Source organism: Ornithorhynchus anatinus, chromosome 19, assembly GCF_004115215.2.
Source record: "Ornithorhynchus anatinus isolate Pmale09 chromosome 19, mOrnAna1.pri.v4, whole genome shotgun sequence".
In the NCBI taxonomy this organism is placed as follows: domain Eukaryota; kingdom Metazoa; phylum Chordata; class Mammalia; order Monotremata; family Ornithorhynchidae; genus Ornithorhynchus; species Ornithorhynchus anatinus.
The window spans coordinates 8,611,262-8,631,908 of record NC_041746.1 but is presented as its reverse complement, the minus strand read 5'-3'; the positions used below and the strand labels follow the sequence as shown (position 1 = coordinate 8,631,908).

The 20,647-nt window shown below is 44.5% G+C and overlaps 1 long non-coding RNA gene across 1 annotated transcript in view; it reads right to left on the bottom strand.

The window, feature by feature from the left end:
- Positions 1-16,299: 16,299 nt before the first annotated feature.
- LOC114805668 overlaps positions 16,300-20,647 on the bottom strand; it is a 51,290-nt gene continuing 46,942 nt past the window's right edge. The window contains exon 9 of the long non-coding RNA XR_003753672.2: positions 16,300-16,963. This is a non-coding gene — a long non-coding RNA (uncharacterized LOC114805668). The remainder of the gene's footprint in view (positions 16,964-20,647) is intronic.

Here is a 20,647-nt window from a genome sequence, read left to right as displayed (position 1 = left end):
CTGCATGGCGTGCGGTGTTGGGAATTGTACAAAGACACAGTCCCTCCTGGGGCTTTCAGTCTAAGGCAGAGACAAACATCAAGCCATCATGACAACCGGACAATTAAACAAATGTCAGATAGGTGTCCGCCAGAGAAAGCTGGCTTTTTCCATCTTAACTTGAACCGAAGCTAGTTCAGATCACTGGATGTTATAATAACCAAACCTAATTGGGTTTTGCCTCTTGATAAGCCCTCCGTGGCCTTGTTCATTCACATCATGGATGTTTGGGTACTAATCTCCCTATTCAAAATTAACAAATATACAGGTAAATACAAAACAGATGTACTGTAGAGAGTGAAGGAAGTGTACTCTACAGGCAAAATGGGCCCAAAACTAGGAGTGGTAGAGACATCAGTGGTCTAGTGCAGCAACTGTGTTTCTGAAATTTAAAAAAAATTATTATAAAATAGTGCTTCAGAGGTATTTAATGAGTGCTCGTTGTGTGCAGAACACTGTACTAAGCACTTCTCTAGAATGTAAGATCCTTCCGGGTCGGGGACATGCCTACCAATTCTGTTGTGTTTTACTTTCCTGCACGGTTCATACAGGCGCTGCCCACAAATGCTCAAAAAAAACCGAATGGGAGAGTATAGTAGAGTTGGCAGATGAGGTTGGTCATATTTACTGAGCACTCACTGTGTGCAGAGCACCATACCAAGAGCTTGGGAGAGTACAATATAACGATCAATTGACACATTCCCTGCCTGCAACAAGCTTACAGTCTGCATGCTAACCTAACAGACACATTAATATAACGATATCCACCCCAGCGCTTAGTACAGTGCCTGGCACAGAGTAAACGCTTAACAGATATCACCACCAACAATAAACAGACCCATTCCATGCCCACAAACAGCTCACAGTCCATATGCTAATCTAACAGCCCGAGACTTCAGGGCCTGGGGATTCACTTAAACTCACTTTGCGAAGTCTGTTTGAGTTCTTGAAGGTCTTCAGGGAAATCTCCTTTGAAATGTTTTTCCTCTGAATACCTACCATCTTTTTTTCTGTGTATTTTTGGTCTTCATGCCTTTCCATGACATTCTTTTTTATCCATGTGGTTAATAACTTAGAATGCCAACTCTTTATGGGCAAGGACCATGTATATTTGCTCAAATTCTCCCCAATGCCTAACATAGCCCCAGGTACTCAGAAGGCCCTGGAAAATTATTGGTTGACAAACTAACAGAAAGCTTCCTCAAGAGCCTCAGCTGCGGATGATAGCATCTCTGCAGTTTGAGGAAATCTGACCCTGCTAGTTTCAACTAACTTGTCTGACCTCTACGACTGTCACAGTGGGTGAATGGGAGGCTTTGTATCACTGCATTTTTCTCTAGGTGACCACAGGCTGAGAGACTGATCCAGAATGCTGGGAAAAGGGATAGCCTTCAACCTGGGATGGAACTGAGGGGATTTGAGTCCACTGGCATTGCAAAACCCACAGTCCCACCTCTTTGGAGGTGGACCTTTCCAGCATGTAGAACATCTGACAACTTCTAAATGGTTGGCAACACACAGGGGGATTTATTTTGGAGGCTCCCCGGACCATGATATTTTAAGGCTCGCTCTATAAATTCCTCAGGCTTGACCTCTGCACAACATACCCTCTCTGTCCTCCTCCCTTTTGGGTTTGGATTGCTTCACGCACATTTCTCAAGTTTTTTCTGGGAAAACTGACCTGTAAATCCCCAGTCCTTTCTAGAGGGTTGATAAACGGAGCTGAGGACAGGATTCTTATTTGGGGCTTTCCTTGAACATTGGCCCAGATTTTAAATGCGTCTGTCCTGCCTTTTCTCCTTTGCTCACCGGGTTCAGCTCTAGCGACGTGGAGTTAAAGGTTCCCCAGGCAACATTTCCCAAAAGAGTTCAAAGGTATTAATATCATAATTTGGCCCACTTCACACAAGCCACATTATTCTTATTTGTTTTCAATTCCAACACAAATACATTTGAAGCTTGAAGACAAGTGATTTGTACTGGGGAATGCCCAACTCTTGTGTAAACCAAAGATGTAGCTATAGCCCACTTCAGAGGGCCACAAGAATAATAATGATAGTGGCATTTAAGCGCTTACTATGTGACAGGCACTGTATTAAGTGCCGGGGAAGATACTAGGCAAATCAGATTGGACACAGATTTGCCCCTCTAGCCAGGAAATGTACATTACCTATTGAAAGAGCATCCAGGTTTCTCATTGTACATGAAGCGCGTACACAGAATAAATTTAACATTGCTGATTCTTCCACAGAGATCTGTGTCACTCCAGCAGAAATGGGAAAGGGTCCCACTGGACCTCACCAACCCACCATGCCTTTATGAAAGAGCCTAAGAAACCTGGTGAATTTCTATTTTGTTGTGCTGCAAAGACCAAATCTATCTTGCACTAGATTTATAACCTTTGTTCACCCACCCCCACAGGATTTATATAGGTATCTGTAATTTATTAGGTGTTTCCCCCTCTAGGCTGTAAGCTCATTGTGGTTACCTCCTGAGTGCTTAATACAGTGCTCTGCACACAGTAAGCACTCAAATACGATTAATTGATATACTATGCTGCGTATTGGCTTGAAGCCACATTGCAATTCAGATAGGGCACAGTTGATATAGCATTTGAAGGAAGAGCAAATTTTGACTGGATTATTCTGATCACTGGCTCCTTTTAGTCCATCCTATTAATGATGGTGGTATTTAAGTGCATACTATGTGCCAAGTACTGTTCTAATCGCTGGGGTAGATACCAGGTAATCAGGTTGTCCCATGTGGGGCTCACAGCCCTATTCCTCATTTTACAGACGAGGTAACTGAGGCACAGAGAAGTTAAATGGCTTGCCTAAGGTCACAAAGCAGACGAGTGGCAGAGCCGGGATTAGAACCCATGTCCTCTGACTCTCAAGCCTGTGCTCTTTCCACTAAGCCACGCTGCTTCTATTACCTACTTCTAGGTATTGTTGGCAGGAGGGAGAAGTTCCAGGAAGAAAAAGGAGAGGACACAAATCAGTCTTGTGTGTTTGCATCACTCACAAAAGGTTTGGTGAAGGAGTTAGAAGCTAATGTTTAAATGTGGCTTTGGACAACCAAAATCCAGAGTTAATGCAAAACCCTCTCTGCCATCTCAATTAGAAGTAACTGAGGCAACTGTAGAGGCCAAACTTTACGTGCTGGTGGAAAAACTAGCAACACCCATGACACACAAGGGGCACAGATACCAATTTTCTCAACATTCTGGGTCCTCATTTGGAGACTTTTGTGGCAGCTTCCAAGTATCTTCCTCTTAGCATGCAAGCCAACAGTGGATTCACTTCAGAAGTCTTCTATATGCTCAGTGTCTTTTAGGGCTTCCAACTGTCTGGCTGAAGCAGAAATCCCTGAGAAGCTCTCTTCTCCCTCATCAGGTCAGGGTGACACCCAATCGTCTATTCATCCAGGGTCTCAGGAGTCCCTCGTGTAACCGATAATTCCTTCAGGAGCCATACCGAGCTTCCTTCAAGTGTCGAGGGCAGGGGAGAGCTGGCCAACTCTGCTTCCCTAAAGACCAATTCCAGGAAGCGGTGATGGCGATGGTTAACGTGCCCTGGGTCCAGGCTGTCCGAATCAGGACTACCATTTGAGCAGGCTGACAGGGTCGAAGTACAAGTGACAATGTCACTGGGATAAATTTTTCTCACTCTGATTTGGCAAACGTTTTTTGTGCTATAAATCAAAAATTTGGAATGCTGCGGATGAAACGCGTGAGGCGGGGGGAAAAGAAATGATGCCTTGAAGTTGGATATGGATGAGGAAATGCATGTCACCGTGCCCTGGAATCATTTTCGAAGCAAAATTAGTCAGTGGGCTGGCTCATGAGATAACATTTAAGTGATTGGGAGCTGAAATTTATGAGGGGGAATTCCCAGACGTAGAGGCTCAGTGGCCTGAGGATGCCCAATTGATTAAGGTTACTGAAGTAGATGCCATCTCCACGGGGGGGTGGGGGGGTGGATGCCACCTGATTCTGAGCATTTATTTTTTAACGGTACCTCCCAACGTCAACATCAGTTGATCAGTCTCTTTTGAGTGCTGTTCAAGAACTTCTTAGAATTGTAGGAGGTATTGGAAGGAGTTAAAAGCAAGAATGAGATAGTCCCTCAAGGAGTTTACAATATAAATGGAGCAGAAAACACACTTAGACAAACATGCAAATAACAGTGACCCTTGAGTCAGTAGTGTTTTCTGAGCATCACAGGGGAACGTAATGCTTGGCATCACAAGGACACAAATCCAATCGCTCTAGTGAAGGAAGTATATGATTTAAACATCTGTGAACTCATAAATACAAAAGCTTGGGTCCTCTGATGCAAATGGAATTGGGGGAGGGACACCCAAACCTGAGCCCATTGAGAAATTTTTAGGAACAGGAATACTGATATTGATGAAACCTTCTTTAGGGGTATAGCTTGGTTAGCCTAGACCCCAGATGAATGGATGACGGGTCTGGGACAGATTCCAGAGCCGATTCAATAGAAAACTACTGGGAGAGGGGAAATAATGTGATGGAGTAAAACTCTGGTGTGTGGAGAGTTTTTTGGGTTTCTAGCTCCCATTTAGAGATGTTAGTGTTACCATTAGAGAAGCAGCATGGCGTAGTGTATAGAGCATGGGCCTGGGAGGCAGGAGGTAATGGGTTCTATTCCCGTCTTCACCATGTGTGACCTTGGGTAAGTCGCTTCACTTCTCTGTGCCTGTTATCTCATCTGCAAAATGGGGATTGAGACTGTGAGCCCCATGGGGGACAGGGACTGTGTCCAACCTGGTTTGCTTTTACCCGCCCCTGTGCTTAGTACAGTGCTTGGCACATAGTAAGCACTTAACAGATACCATTATTATTACTGGCCCACTTGAGTATCAGGACTGCTCCTCTAGGTAAACATTACCAAAGGGATCACAAACTGAGATCATGGTTTATGAACTGAGCCCCTTTATTAGAGCAACCTCCCGGTCCCTTATGCCAGGGGTCACCTGTTTTATAATCCGGTAGATGCACCCCCTTTCTAGCAAAGCCTTTTCTGCCCTTTCTAGCCAAAGAGAGTCAACCTCCCAGATGCTTCCCAGATTTATCCCCTTAGTCCCAGTCCAATAGAGTCCTTCAGGGTGAGCGAGGTCCTCTCTCCTTTTGCTGATTGTGTGCAGAGGCATCTCTTCTCAAAGGAAACTCCTCTAGGAATCCCAGAGGAAATTCCTCTCCCGATGATGTAATCAGTGCTGATAGCTTCCCTTTTGTTGCTCGGATGTGAGGACGCTTGCCTTGAGAGATCTTTGTTTGGATGCTAATATGGGTGAACCTTGTCCTTGAGCAGTTCCAGAGACGACGGTATTATCCACCCTGGACTGATGCAGGCTCAGCTTGGGTATCTTGTAATTATTCTGCTGGCAGGCCGTGTGTCCTCTAACGGTCAGGCTTGGCTGTCGGGATGTCTTCTAGTGCTTAGTACAGTGCTCGGCACATAGTAAGCGCTCAATAAATACTATTGAGTGAATGATTGCAATTTGTCACATCAATCAGTGGCATTTTTTTGCATGCCTACTATGTGCAGAGCACTGTAGTCAGCACTTGGGATAGTACAATACAACAGAATTAGTAGCGAGGTTCCCTATATGTTGGTATTTGTTAAGCGCTTACTATGTGCCGAGCACTGTTCTAAGCGCTGGGGTAGACATAGGGGAATCAGGTTGTCCCACGTGGGGCTCACAGACTTAATCCCCATTTTACAGATGAGGGAACTGAGGCACAGAGAAGTTAAGTGACTTGCCCACAGTCACACAGCCGACAAGTGGCAGAGCTGGGATTCGAACTCATGAGCCCTGACTCCAAAGCCCGTGCTCTTGTTCCCTGCCCATAACGAGTTTACATCATACGACTAAATGATCGTTATTGGCCAAGAAGCCTTGGGTTCCTCGGTGACTCTCTTTTACGGACCTGGAACTGTTCTATCATTGAGTAACTGTGCGAGATTTTCCCCATCACCATTTATACAGAATTGCGAAATGCTTATTTTGATGCAATATCACTGCTTACAGCATCAGCCACAGTCCACAGAAAATGGTAGGAGATACTGACCAAAGAGCTCTCTTTTTTTTTGAATTTCAGGATTTGGGAGGGACTAGAATTAAAAGAAGCAGAGTGGTCAGTTTCTTTTAGTTATGTCACAGTCAGTGACATGGCTTTGGTTCCACTCGCTACTCTGACAACAGCTTAAAAAAAAAATCATGGCTGACGACAGAACTAGAGTTAAAAAGGAGACTGCTCAGACCTCGGTAGCTGTACCGGTCCCCGGGATCATCATTCTCAGCATGACCAGTGAGAGGAGCTTCAAGGATCTAATTTTGCTGTTATTTTTGGAGGTGGCTGGAGTTTCTGCAGTTTTGGCTTTCCCCGGGATCAGAGTCATGCTTTTCGGCTCCAGCTGCCAAGCTAAACTTTTCTCTTAGTGTGAAAGCACGTGTTTACCCACGTGCAGACCAAGCTACAGTGTCTTGCTGTAATTAACATTTGTAAAACCTCTTCCTCAAATATTAGCTCTTCGCTTGCAGAGAAAAACAACAACAATGGCAAAAAGGAAAAGCGGGGAAAGCCACACAACTGGAGGGGGAGTGTTGAAAAATGGAAGTGGCATGTAGAACCGACTTTTTTTTTTTGGTTTTAAAATAACACGGTCTACAAGCTTGCATTTGTGTGCTTTTTTTTTTTTCCTTTCCATTCTTTGCCCTACAGCATCTGCTCCTGTTTGGCTTGATAAAATTCCATACCCGCCTTCCGCACAGCCATCGTAATCAATTGGTGATATTTATTGAGTGCTTAGTGTGTGCGGAGCACTGTGCTAAGCACTTGAGGGAGTATAATGCCACAGTTGGTAGACATGTTTCCTGCCCCCAAGGAGCTTACAGTCTAAATGTGGAGACAGACATTAATATGAATAAATAATACACGTTCGGAAGTGCTGAGAGGCCGAGGGTGGGTTGGATATCAAGTGCTTAAAGGTTACAGTTCTAAGTGCACAAGTGATTCAGAAGAGAGAGGGAGCAGGAGAAATCAGGGTTTAGTGGAGTAAGGTGTCTCGGAAGAGATATAAGGCTTTGAAGGTGGGGGGATTGGTGGCCCTGTCAGATATGAAAGAGAACGAATTCCTCAGCCACAGGGAGGATGTGGGCAAATACCCTCCCGGGCTATTCATTTTGATCAAGATTGCTGTTAGATCACCATGTTTTTGTGAATAATAATATTGGGATGTTGGAAGGTAGGAAGAAAACACTCCAGTAATTTAATAATTTGTGTCCTTGGTTCCTTTTACCAGCTCCAGTCAATGCGATGGGAAGTAGTATCGCTATTCAATATTTCACATTTATTAGGTGCACACAGTGCTAGGTCCAGTAGAGAACATACAACTGGCTCAATTCTTGCTCGAGTGTGGACTACATTCCGAGGTGGCACTATATGATCCTGTGTGTTCTTGAAGATGACACCACTGACAGTGAAATTCACCTGAGTGCCTCTGTGGCTGAAAAGCTCAATGTGGGACCCTCAATTCCAACCACCGCAACACGCAACTGTTTCTTGCTGTGTTAGCGTAAAGCATGAGGTGTCTTCCCAACAGGAGAACGTGCATTTGAGCTGTTTATCATTGGTGGTGGTGATTTGCACGGAGTGAGCCACTCTTTCTCGCCCAGTCCCTAGGAAGGCATTGTTCAGTGTCGACTGGGGTCCGGCTATCGCCAGGGGCTGTGAAACAGAGGATCTGTGACCTCTCTCAGTAGCAGACCCTGCTGCGAACCCCCATATCCACATACGAGGTGTACGTCGACATGCCGACACGTGGCAGCCCTCCCATTGAAGTCGGGGGATTGCCTTCGATTTAGAAGTGAGGAAAGTAAGATTTAAGTGGAATGGCTACAGCTAAGACAGATGAGACTGTTCAAAGATTGGGGGAGAAAATGATAGGGCTGGCATTTAACCTCCCACAACAGGTATTTTATTCCCAGAACAACCATCAAGCACCGTACTTAACATTAGGCCTTTCTCCCTGTGCCTACATTCACTGAATCTCTTTTTATTGCCCATTAAAGGGATTAGGACACATGGTCCTTTAGAAACATTATAAAAAATTCCAAATGGAACAAGGCAGCCGCAAAGGCATGGAACTCGGCACGATTCTACTTAAGCCCAGCCTTCCAAAGAATGTTCAGAAAACTTTTGGCTGCAAGAGTTTCTTTTGGCTTTGAAAGTTGCATCTACCCCACTCACACCGACCAGTGCCAAACTCAATTCCTCCAAACAGGCTCTCCCTCCTTTCGCTGCTCTCCATTTCACTAGGCTAAGAGAACAGAAGCGTTTGCCCACAGCAGATAAGCTCGTCCTAGCAAAGCTCTCGTTTGAGAAGCTACACGGCTTCCCAGAGAGAGCAGTGGAGCTTTGGGGTCTAAATCCTGGCTCTTTCACTTGCCTTCTGTGTGACCTTGGGCAAGTCACTTGACTTCTCTACCCTTCAGTTTTCTCATGTGAAAAATGGGGATTAAATACCTGTTCTTCCTCCCATTTAGCTTATGAGTCCCTCTCCAGGACGGGGACTGTGTTCAATCTAATTGTGTTGTTTCTACTCCAGTGGTCAGCACAAATACCTGATGTATGGTAAGCACTTAACAACAAGTGCCATAATATTATTTGCGTTTAAAAAAGCTAAGCAACTGAGTGCTTACGGGCAGCAGTCTTCTTAACCTCCTTTCAGACTAATGATTCAGGTTTTGGTTCAACCTTCACAACATTGCTAAAGCCCACCCTTTCCTCTCCCTCCAAGCTGCTCCCAGGTGCCTCCAAGCACTTATCCTAACTTGCCTTAATTACTGCATCAACCTCTTTGCTGCCTTCCCTTCTCTCCCCTCTCCAGTTCATATTTCACTCTGCCGGCTGGATAATTTGCTACAAAAACGTTCAGTCCACGTTTTGCCACTCCTCAAGAACCTCCAGTGGTTGCCCATCCATCTCTGAATCAAATAGAAACGCCTTACCATCGACTTTAAAGCACTTTGCCTCCCCTTCTACATTGCGCTCGCCCAAGGCCTTAATTCAGGGCTCTGCACACAGTAAGAGCTCAATAAATATGATTTTGATTTTTATTAGCTCCTAAACTGATCTCTCTCTTTAATCCCTAGGCTCAGAGCTTATCGATATGGTTGTTAAGTTTGGAATATTAAGACCATGGGAGTTGGGCCGGGCAGAAGAATAAATAAGGTGAATTTAAGGGTCTGAGAGGGGCTTATTTAATGCTATGAAGGAATGAAATCTCTTTTGTACCCAGTGCATTTCTCCACACTGTATGCTCATTAATGGGAAATATAAATACTGGATTACTTAGGAAAGACTCTTTCCGTGCCATTCCGTTTGGACTCGTAAGGAATAGATGGATATATAAGAAGAAATAGTTTTCCTGAAAAATGATGCTGCACTGTGTAGATCAGGAATTTAGCAGCAGACACGACTGAGGCTTGACTGTGATGTTCAGCTCATAGTTCCTCTAAATCAGGGCAGGTCAATCCATGGTATCTAACGATTGTCCACTCAGTCCTAGACAGGAGACAGACATACGTACCCCTGCCTTCAAAGAGCTTGTAATTTAATGGTCTAATTAAGCAGTTGGCTTAAAAGACTTGACTAGTCTCTGCCTCTCTTTTTTTTTGGCTTACTTTCCTGTTGAATGGGGCAATTTAAGTATGTTTGCGGCAGGTGGATGTTTAATGAATCAAGGAGCAGAAGATAGAGGGTGGAGAAGGACTTTTAAATAGCAGGGTGACCAATATAAATCTTCCAGGTTGAATGACTTTTAAAAATTTTCTTGTGAAACCTCTTTAAAGGGGAAAAAAACTGAGAACCTCCAGGGAGGAGAAACAAAAGCAGTTTAGTCATTGACCATGGGATTATCTCTGGGAACTCGTTGAAACAAGCAATTGGTGGAAGTCTATCAAACTCTTCTGCGAGCAGGGTGATTAATGCCTCTGCCCTTCCCTGAGACCACAGCTTGACAACTGTTGGGGGCCAGTGAAGCGGCATGGCCTAGTGGAAAGAGCACGGGCTTGGGAGTTAGAAGTCATGGGTTCTAATCCCAGCTCTGCCACTTGTGTGCTGTGTGACCTTGGGCAAGCCATTTAACTTCTCTGGGCCTCAGTTACGTCACCTATAAAAAGGAGATTAAGACTGTGAGCCCCACATGGGGCAACCTGATTACCTTATATCTTCCCCAGTGCTTAGGATAGTGCTTGAAACATAGTAAGCACTTTACAAATACCATAATTATTATCACCCATTAGCCTGTAAACTCCTTGAGGGCAGGTAACATGGCTTCCAACTCTATTTTTTTAGTGGTATTTAAGTGCATATTATGTGCCAGGCACTGTATTAAGCACTGAAATAGATACACTCTAATCAGGTTGGACACAGCCCATGTCCCATATGGGGCTCAGTCTCAATCCCCTCTTTATAAAATCCGTAACTGAGGCCCAGAAAAGTTGCGATTTGCCCAAGATCACAAAGCGGTTGAATGGTGGAGCTGGGATTAGAGCCCAGGTCCTTCTGACTCCCAGGCCTGTGCTCTATCCACTAGGCCACGTTGCTTCTATGCTACTTTAATTTACTACTCTCCCAATGCTCTGCATAGAGTAAGCACTAAATGAATACAATTTATTGGCTAAATCGGGAACTGGGTTATGTCGGGGTGCTGACTGGTACCACCAGGGGAGTTATCCCTCTATCCACTTCCCATTCCCCAGTTCCCGTATCCATCTTCCCAGGGTCCAGGGGGGCAACCGGATGCTGTCCAAGCCCAGAGTAAGTGGCCTGGACTAACCCAAGCGCTCCAGATGCTGCTCTCTGCTGTCTGGCTTAGACGGGGCATCTGCAATCGTGTCACAGCGTGGGCAGCCCGTGACATCGTCACCGCACAGGATGGAGACAACTCCTTGGGAAAAGGAATCATGAAGAGATTTATCCAATGGCAATTTCATAATACTTTTCCCCTTTGAGAAAATGGAAGTCAAGTAGCCTTGTAGATAATTGCTACCTGCTTTGTTTTTATTTTTTTAAAAAAAGTTTTTCTGACCTGGGAAATGTTCACCAGCTGTCTATTAATTAACACTGCCACAGAGTGGGTGCTCTGTTATGTGTAGGATCATAAGCTTTAGAACCAGTGTATTTTATCTGTGTCATTCAGTACTGTATTTGACTTTGATTCTCATTATTCCTCCCAAGCTCATTTGCATGTCTCAGGAAGGCATGAAAAGCATGTTGTTCAACAGAAAGGCAATAAAGAGTATTCATTCAATAGTATTTATTGAGCGCTTACTACGTGCAGAGCACTGGACTGTTTGGAATGTACAATTCGGCAACAGAGACAATCCCTGCCCAATGACGGGCTCACAGTCTAATCGGGGGAAGACAGATGGGCAGATGGGAAGCAGCATGGCTCAGTGGAAAGAGCCTGGGCTTCGGAGTCAGAGGTCATGGGTTCGACTCCCAGCTCTGCCACTTGTCAGCTGTGTGACTGTGGGCAAGTCACTTCACTTCTCTGTGCCTCAGTTACCTCATCTGTAAAATGGGGATTTACTGTAAACCCCATGTGGGAGAATCTGATTACCTCGTATCTACCCCAGCGCTTAGAACAGTGCTCTGTACATAGTAAGCACTTAACAAATACCAACATTATTATTACAAAAAAAAGGCAACATAATCACGATAAATAGAATTATTGTAGCTTGACCCTTTTCTTTCACAGTACATTCATTTTTGCTTATATGACAATGACTGCTTGATTTCTTAGTCTGTGAGGAAGCACTCCAAGGACTATCAAATAGAGACCCTTGGCTGCATGTGAGGAAAAAAAATGAAGAATAAAATATTTTAGAAAGGATCGATTGACTTTGGTTTAAAGCATAAGTAAAACTCATCAGAGAGGAGACCAAGAGTAAATACTGTATTCTTTATTAACAGGGTCTAGTTATCAATGAAGAGCCCACATTAAGCTTTTGGGTTGCTCCACTGTAAATGTGTTTTTTATGGGGGAAAGTCAAGGTAGTGGAGAGATCTTAGAAATGGGAGTCCTTAAACCCCCTACTATTCTAGGAGAATGGTTTTCAACTGCAAACCATCACAGCCTTCTTAGGAGCCTAAAGGTTGAAAAGATCCGTGGCTGGGGGAGTTAGACTGCATATGGGGCCATGGTGGAGAAACATGGATCCCTGGCCTTCAGGGTGCTCTCAGCCTCTCACCAATCCCTACCATGAATAAGGATTCCAGAGTGATGCTCTGCAGAGCTGAGAGGCTACAAACCACATTTTATTGGTGTTATCCGAATTCACCAGTGGTATTTGAGTACTTCCTATGTGTCAAGCACTGTTAAGTGCTTGGGAGAGTAATCAATCCTATTTATTGAGCACTTACTGTACTCAATACTAAGTATTATACTTAAAATTTGAGAGAGTACCACAGAGTTGGTAGACACAGATCCTGCCCACAAAGAGCTTACGGTCCGGAGGGGAGGGGGAACACAGACATTAAAATAAATCTCAGACATCTACCCAAGTCGAGTGGGGTGAATATCAAGTTCGTACCCCATGAGGGACAGGGACCACTTTTTATTCCCATCTGTGTATTTTCTGCCAGCGTGCAGTACAGTGCTCTGTGTATAGTAAGACCTTAATAAATACTCCTTAAAGGGTACAGATCCAACTGTGCAGGTGATGCAGCAGGAAGAGGGAGTAGGAGAAATGAGGGCATAGGTGGAGAAGGCCTCTTGGTTTGACAAAGACTTTGAATTTGGGGGGAGTGGTGGTCTGTCACGAGAACTGTAAACTGCCTTTTGTCTGACTGTAGAAGAGGACAGGATGTAATGAGTCCTGTCTGCAGAGATGGTTCTGGGAGAGACTGAGTCTGGGGGAATCCTTCGTATCAACTAGCCAACACCGAGTGTGGCTGCAGGGGCATTTTGTCCAGCAGAATCTGGGCCAAAATACGAGCCGAAGAGAAACCTAAGACTGGCTTTCCTCAAAGTTGGGGCCTGACCTTCCTCCTTAAAAATGAGAGAAAATTTTCCACCAGGGTTCCTATCTTTACCAGTAACTTTCCCACTTCCTCAACCACCCTTCCTCCTCATGCTCCTTCCTCCTTAGCAGCCAAGGATATTTAATTTAAGGGGGGAAATAGCATAATTGGAAAGCTTAGGTTGTTTTGATTGACAAAACACACATGCCTGTTTTTTGTACACATTCGAGTCCTTCAGAATGGAGGGTCCTTTGGCCCAGAGCTTCACTGTGGTCATTTATTCATTTTTCTTTTCCATTTAGAAAGATGTGCTTTTTCCACAAGATGTGCTATCCAGAATTGGGGGAGGGGCGGGAGGAGCACGCATCTCGAGTTTGGAGAGTTCTTTTATTTTCACTACTTTTGCTCGTGTCCTTTCAAAATTCTTTCCGAGTAGTGTTACGCTCCCTTCCATATAACACTTCTGGTAACCCTCACCCTATCCCGTTCTCACAACTTTCGAGTCAAAGAATAATTTTGGGGGAAAAAAGTTTATGTGAAAATATCAACTGAAACATCAGTCTTAAGTGTTGAGTCTTTCTAGGTAAAAATGAGCCTAATTGAATCAACCAATAGTAGTACTTGAACAACTATCATATGCTGAGTCCTCAGCGCTGGAAAGGTTCAGTAAAGATAAAAATGATCCCTGTTCTCAAGGAGCTTAATCAATCAATGGTATTTGAGGGCTGCATGTGTGCAAAGGATTGTACTAGGTGCTTGGGTGATAGTCTAGCAATTCAAGTTAAGAACTCCTTCTCCTGCGACAGAGTACAGAGTGGCGTTGGTAGGCTGAACTGCTCTTTTAACCCTGGAATTCCAAGGTCCACGTCCCAGAGCAGGTCCCTCCCACCCCTACGCCAGCCAGATTCTCAGCAGCCGCTCTTCCAGTGCAGTAGAATGGAGGATGAATTGGCAGCCTGAGCCTTCTCTGACGTTTAGAATGTTGGGAAGTCTAGAGTCTTCCTCAGAACTGCAGGGGGTGAGCAAGGATGGAGTCACTGTGCCTTGGCGCTTCCTTAAGACACTCCTTTCTCTGCCACTTCCTTGTTGGACCAACCTACTGTAGCCACAGGATAACAAATGTCTGAAGCCTAATAAAACAGTTTAGCAATCCCCCTCGGGGGCACCCCCCCACGCCCCAAATCCTTCCCCCAACACCATCCTCACCACAGTCTGTTGCAGAGGGAGATTATCTGACGTGTATTTTAGGATGTCAGACTTTCTCCTCCCACCCTTTTCCCTCTTTCATCTTCCTGCTCTTCCCTCGATTTGTCACCCTGTGAATAAGGCATGTGTCCCAAGAGACAGGAAGGATAGAAAAATCTCAAAAGATGCCTGGCTGGAGCATGAGGAAGCAGGTGGCAGGACCATAGCTAAGTGGCTTCTAGTCAAGTGCCTGGTTAATAATAATAATAATGTTGGTATTAAGCGCTTACTATGTGCAGAGCACTGTTCTAAGCACTGGGGTAGACACAGGGGAATCAGGTTGTCCCACGTGGGGCTCACAGTCTTCATCCCCATTTTACAGATGAGGTAACTGAGGCACAGAGAAGTTAAGTGACTTGCCCACAGTCACACAGCTGACACGTGGCAGAGCTGGGATTCGAACCCATGACCTCTGGTTGGATTGAAGGTCCTCTGGGCAGAGAACCTGTCATGAGTTTGTGTTGAAGCTCAATAAAGGGCATTTACACTTAGTGGGTGCTCCATAAATACCATTTCTACTGTTAGGTCCTATACTCTGAGAATTGCCCTGAGAAGAAAATACGCTTCTGATCGTGGTTTCATATCGTTTTCCTCTCTCCCGGCATCCTGGAATTCAAGTTGTCACCCCACTACGGAGATTCCTCGAGACTGTAAGTTCCTTGTGGGCAGGGACCACATCTACCAACTCTGCTATATTGTACTCTCCAAGTGCTTGGTACAGAGCTCAGTAAATGCAATTGAATGATTGTCCCAGGAGGCTCCAGTGTTACTGTTCTGAAGGAGAGAAGACTAGAGTGTCTAACTGCGCAGGTCCCTAAAATAAATGTTATGAACCGATTACTGCCCGCAGTAGCTTACATTTTAATTAAAAATATGGAATAGTACATCCTCCAGAGGCCACATCATTATAATTATTAGCATTGAAATTATTCATTCAATTCATGGTTGAAGACTTGATTGACTCTAGAGAGAACCAGGCTCCAGATGGTGATAAGGATGGCAATCTTCCTCATCTTGTTTCTACTGGGAGCAAATTGTGTGCAGAGGACTCTAGGAAGTGCTTGGGAGAGTACCGTGAGGGAGTCGGTAGACACGATGCCTGACCACAAGGTGTGAGCCCGCTGAGGGACAGGGATCGTGTCTGATTAATTACAGTATTTAAGTGCTTACTATGTGTCAGGCACTGAAGTAAGCCCTGGGGTGGATACAAGCAAATCAGGTTGGATACAGTCCCTGCCCCACAAGGGGCTCACAGTCTTAATCTCCATTTTACAGATGAGGTAACTGAGGCACAGAGAAGTTAAATGACTTGCCCAAGGTCACACAGCAGACGGGTGGTGGATTGGGGATTAGCACAAGGTCCTACTGACCTCCGGGCCGGTGCTTTATCCACTAAGCCGTGCCGCTTACAGTAGTCTGCATCTAGCAAGCACTTAATAAATACTCTTCCTACTCCAAAGTGGCCTCTTCCTTTCTCCTTCTCCCCTCCCCTTAATGTTTACCTCTGCTTCTTTCTAATGCTATTTAAAAATCTCCCTCGCTCTAGGCATCACCTTGGAATCCTCCGACTTGTACAGTTAGTGCTGCTTCTCCACCACACCGATGAGGGCTCTCTTAGTAGCCAAAATGATCTCTGAAGAGGTCTGACCGTTACCGAGCCCGGGAGGAGTGAGTTTAGATGGGTGGATTAGCAGTATCGGTAGCTCAGACTAAATCGGGGATTGAAGCGGGTGGCAGGTAGTGGATGCGATCCGGCAATCAGACCAAGGAGGACGCCGCTAAATACAGGAGAGATCCCAGACTCTCCCTCTTTGGGCTATCAACTGACCTAGGGTGACCATTTGACATTATCGATCTAAAGCCGGATTGAAAATGTGCATATCTGTTCGAAGCTTGAAAGTATCTTAGAGAATAATGAAAATGCAACTGGAAAATACCATACCACAAACTTGGTGTCATGATGACTTTACAATCCTCATAGCCATAAAGTGTTTAATGTTTTTCAATAAAAGGCTTAGTAAAGGCTCAATAGCATAAAATTTTCTTTGGCCAAAAAAGCTCGACTTGAACACCGTGAAAAGACTCACTGGGGTTCAAAAAGAGTGACAAAGGCACTGTTTTTTTGCTATCATTGGACTGATCTCAACTCTACGTGTCCAAAACAAATGAATCCGGAGGGAAGTAGTTAAAATACTGAAGTGAGCTAGTCCAATTCTTTTAAGATATTATTGCTAGCAGGATCCTCCCCCATTCAAAATCTGTACTGGGAGATAGAGACCCACTTTGAGTCAATGAGTCACTTTTGCTTCTTAGCCAGAACAATTAAACTTCTTGTATAAAACATGACCTGAAGCCTGCCCTTCACCACATCATCCCACCTCAAACTCCCAGAGGTCAGTTCTGACATTTAACAGCTCGCAAATTCAATTTCTTAGCTGCTGAGTCCAACTTCATGCTTTTAAAAATGAAAATTAGGTTATTGGGAAGTTTCATCTTCAATTTCTTTCTCGAATCCGTAAAATGAGATGTCGTTTCAGCCATCAGCTGGTCTCAGCTCCTCTGTGCCGCTTCATCGGGGGCCGGGGGGGGGGAGGACGACGACGGCATTTTACTACTTTGCTGCAGAATAAGAATAATAACTGCGTTTATCAAGTGCTTACTGTGCTCCGAAGCATTGTACTGAGGGGTGCAGGAAAATTTCATAGGATCAGATCACATGCAGTACCTGTCTCAACAGGGCTTATGGTCTAAGGGGAAAACACTTGGAGAAAATAAGCTGGATCCCAAATCCGTTGCCAGGTTGGAGCCCGGGTGTGTGCAAGATTGTTAAAACAGCAACACTCCACCGCTTTAGCCCAGCCCACCAGCGGTTCCACAAAGGGTTAATGGCTTTTGCAACTGGCTGCTGCTTTATTGCTAGCAGCTGAGCAGCTCTGGTTGTTTCTCTTCCCCTCTTTTCAATTGTTATTGATCTCTTGCCATATTTTGCATACAATTCCCTAACAACATTAGCTCATTTCTGCTTCAGCCTTGAAGATTAGCTCATCTGGGTTATGCACTTTTGTGTGTAGGTGTTGAGTGTTGAATACATCTTAATTTTTCATTCTTAAGGGCATTCTCCACCAGAACAGCTACTTAATGAGTTTGATCTTTACACAGTGTGTTTTGTTCTGGCTAGTGGAAGAGACTCCGAGCTCCTCGTTCTTTTGTATCTATAGTTGGGTGGAGTGGATTGGAGGGGATGGGAGACTTTGAGATTCTTTTCCTTCATTTCTCAATTGATTCCGACACCCACCCCCGTCTTTGGAATGTTGTTTTTGACAGTGATTGGTTTCCATCTAGTCCAACATAACCCAAGCCCCGGCAGCTTAGACAAAAAACAAACAGCTTTTCCCCTTCTCCTCAGACTACTGATGCTTGTTTACATTTTATTCAGAGAGTGCCTAGATTTCCTCCTCCTCTCTGTTCCAAAGTCAGACGCTCTGGATCCAAAGAGATCAAATGCAAATAGGAACAAAAGCACATCCTCCCCCTAAACCCCACCCTCAAAATGCATATACGCCAAGGCATTTAAAGGCCAAGTCCATCCTCTTTGGCGTCAGCTAGAATCCTCCTCTTGCACTCACTCCTCAGACCCAGCAAAATCTCCATTTTTCCAACTCTTTACGGCAGGGTGTTTCTCTTCCAGCTGGTGTGAAAGTTCGATAATGAAGTTTAAAGCACTTCCCAGAATGTCCTCTTTTATCAAAGATGTGAACAAAGGAAATGACCTATTAGATCACGCAGTCTGTTCCCTTTTCTCTTCCCTTCCCTCTTCAAGGCCAAGCATTTCCATGATGTACTCATGTTCTGCTGGCCAGAGAAGAAGCATTTCATCTCATATAACTCAAAGAGCAGAGGTCAGGATTAGAGACAGGCTAGGGGCCAGGTCACTCTTAGCTTGCAATAGCCAAGGCCATTTGGGATTGTCCTGAGTGTTTGTGTGCTGTTTCTCTGAGTTCCTTAGCTCTTAAAAAAACATCCTATTTTTATCTGTTGGGGAGAGCCGTGAAAGCCAGTTATCACCATTCTGCCTGGATTCCCAAGAAGTGGAAAAACATCAACTGGTCCTCCACACATGAGACGGCAACCGCCTTTTGGTGTTCGGCCTGATGGTGGGCCGAGGGGTGAAAGCGCAACAGATTTCTGTGCTATTCTTTCCCTGTTCCACAGGTCGTTTTTAAATTAAAAAAAAAAGAGGCAGGTGCTTTCCTACCTCTCTTAGGGGTCAACTGGATTTCTTACTTCTTTTTGCCCAAGCGTGACCATTTGCTTTTTAATTTAAAAAGCATCCCATTGCACTGATGATAGTGGAAATGACATAATTAAAGTGACAGATAATATCTGGGAGACTTTGGGTACAGGGAAGCTTGAAAATTGCCCTTCAGAAGATAATGAAAGCAATTTTGGTGATACTCTTTGAGCATACCTGCTAAGAACTTGGGAAAATAAAACTTGGCAAGACTAACCGTTTTTTTTTCCCTCATGCAAGTAGTGTCTTAGCCCCTATGGCAGAAGGGTGTTTGGAAAGATACCTAAAATCTGGAAAACCTGTTCTCAAAGAAAAAGAGGAGATGACAAAATAATCAAAGGTGGTTTTTGCTAACAAATGAAGAATCTGGGGATAGGCCTGAACCGGAGTCCAACGTGGTTTTTCTTTTTTAATGGTATGTCAGTCTTTACTATGTGCCAGGCACTGTAATGAGCACTGGGAGAGCTACAGGATAATCAGGTTGGATGCAGTCTCTGTCCCTCATGGGGTTCGCAGTCGTAATCTCCATTTTCCAGATGTGGTAACGGAGGCACAGAGAAGTTGAGTGACTTGCGCAAGGTCACACAGCAGACAAGTGGTGGAGCTGGTATTAGAACCCTGGTCCTTCTGACTCCCAGTCCTTTGCTCTATCCAGGAGTCCACACTGCTTCTCTCCCTGCTCTCTTTTAAAATTCCTTCCAAGTTGAGGGGATCAGCGGGTAGAGTCAGATGTAGTGAGATACAGTGGAACTCAAATGCCTTAAATTGGATGGCTGTCATCTTGCCGATATTTACTGAATTGGAGCATGGAAACACTGGAGAAGCACTTTGGCCCAGTGGATAGAGCAAGGACCTGGGTTCTGATCTTGAACTCTGCCCCTCATCTGCCTGTGTGACCTTGGGCAAGTCACTTAACTTCTCTGTGCCTCAGCTACCTCATCTGGAAGAGGGGGATTGATTGTGAGCCCCTTGTGGGACAGGAACTGTGTCCGTCTTGAGTTTATACTAACACTTAGCACTTACCATTAGCATCGTCATCATCCTGGTGTTGGTAACTGGCAATGTAAGTGCTGAGACAAAACAGGTCAAATTAGCCTCTCCTTCTGCCTTTGGCAAAGACCGGTAAGATAAGGGCCCTAAGTCTCAGAGAATCCTGCTCAAATGCAGCAATAGTTTTTTGATAAAATAAGAGGAGATCCTAACCAGGTGACTTGAATGTTTGCTTAGTTTTTTCAGAAGCTGCTGTTAACTGGTGCAATATGAGGCGTATATGAGCGTATAATCTCAGTTCAAGATCAACAGTACAGTAATGCCTTATAATTTGATTTATATGTATTTGGGGTGCAAATTGTCCATCATTTTTCATGTTCCACTATTAAAAATAGAGCCCATCAGCTATCTCAATCTTGAAATTTATTCCACAATGGACTTTATTTTAGAGACAGCTTAATTCATATTCTTTTTTTGTTTTTACATAAAATTAAATTACAGTTCTACCACCCAAATTAAATTTTTTTTTTAAAGAAATCTAATTAAATGTTAATTCGATTTGCTTGGAAAAAGATCCAGTTTCTCTTGCTTGGCTTCCATGAATGAGAATGAAAATTTGAGTTCTAAAGTTACATTACATACAGATTTTCCTGTAAACTCCGTGTAGCTTTGCATGCTTGTGCATGTGTGTACGTAGTCACAAAAGTGGGCTCTCATGGCCAGTATCTGATGTAGAGACTAAGTAAAACCGGTGGGGACCATAGGTAACGGGTTGTTTCCTGAGCTACATTCGATTGCCCGGAGATGGCTGGGAAAAGCCAAAGCAAACATCTTCTGAAGCAACTCATCCTGACGCAATCCAGAGAGGGACACACCAAAAGTTTCTTGAAGTCCTTCCTCAATCGTATCACTTCCTAACTCTTCCCTCTGGGGATGAATGAAACTGAGTAGGGAGCTGCGGACCGGTTGCACAGGGGCTTATTTAACTCATCGGCCGTTAGCGTGATTCTCATTGAATCTCA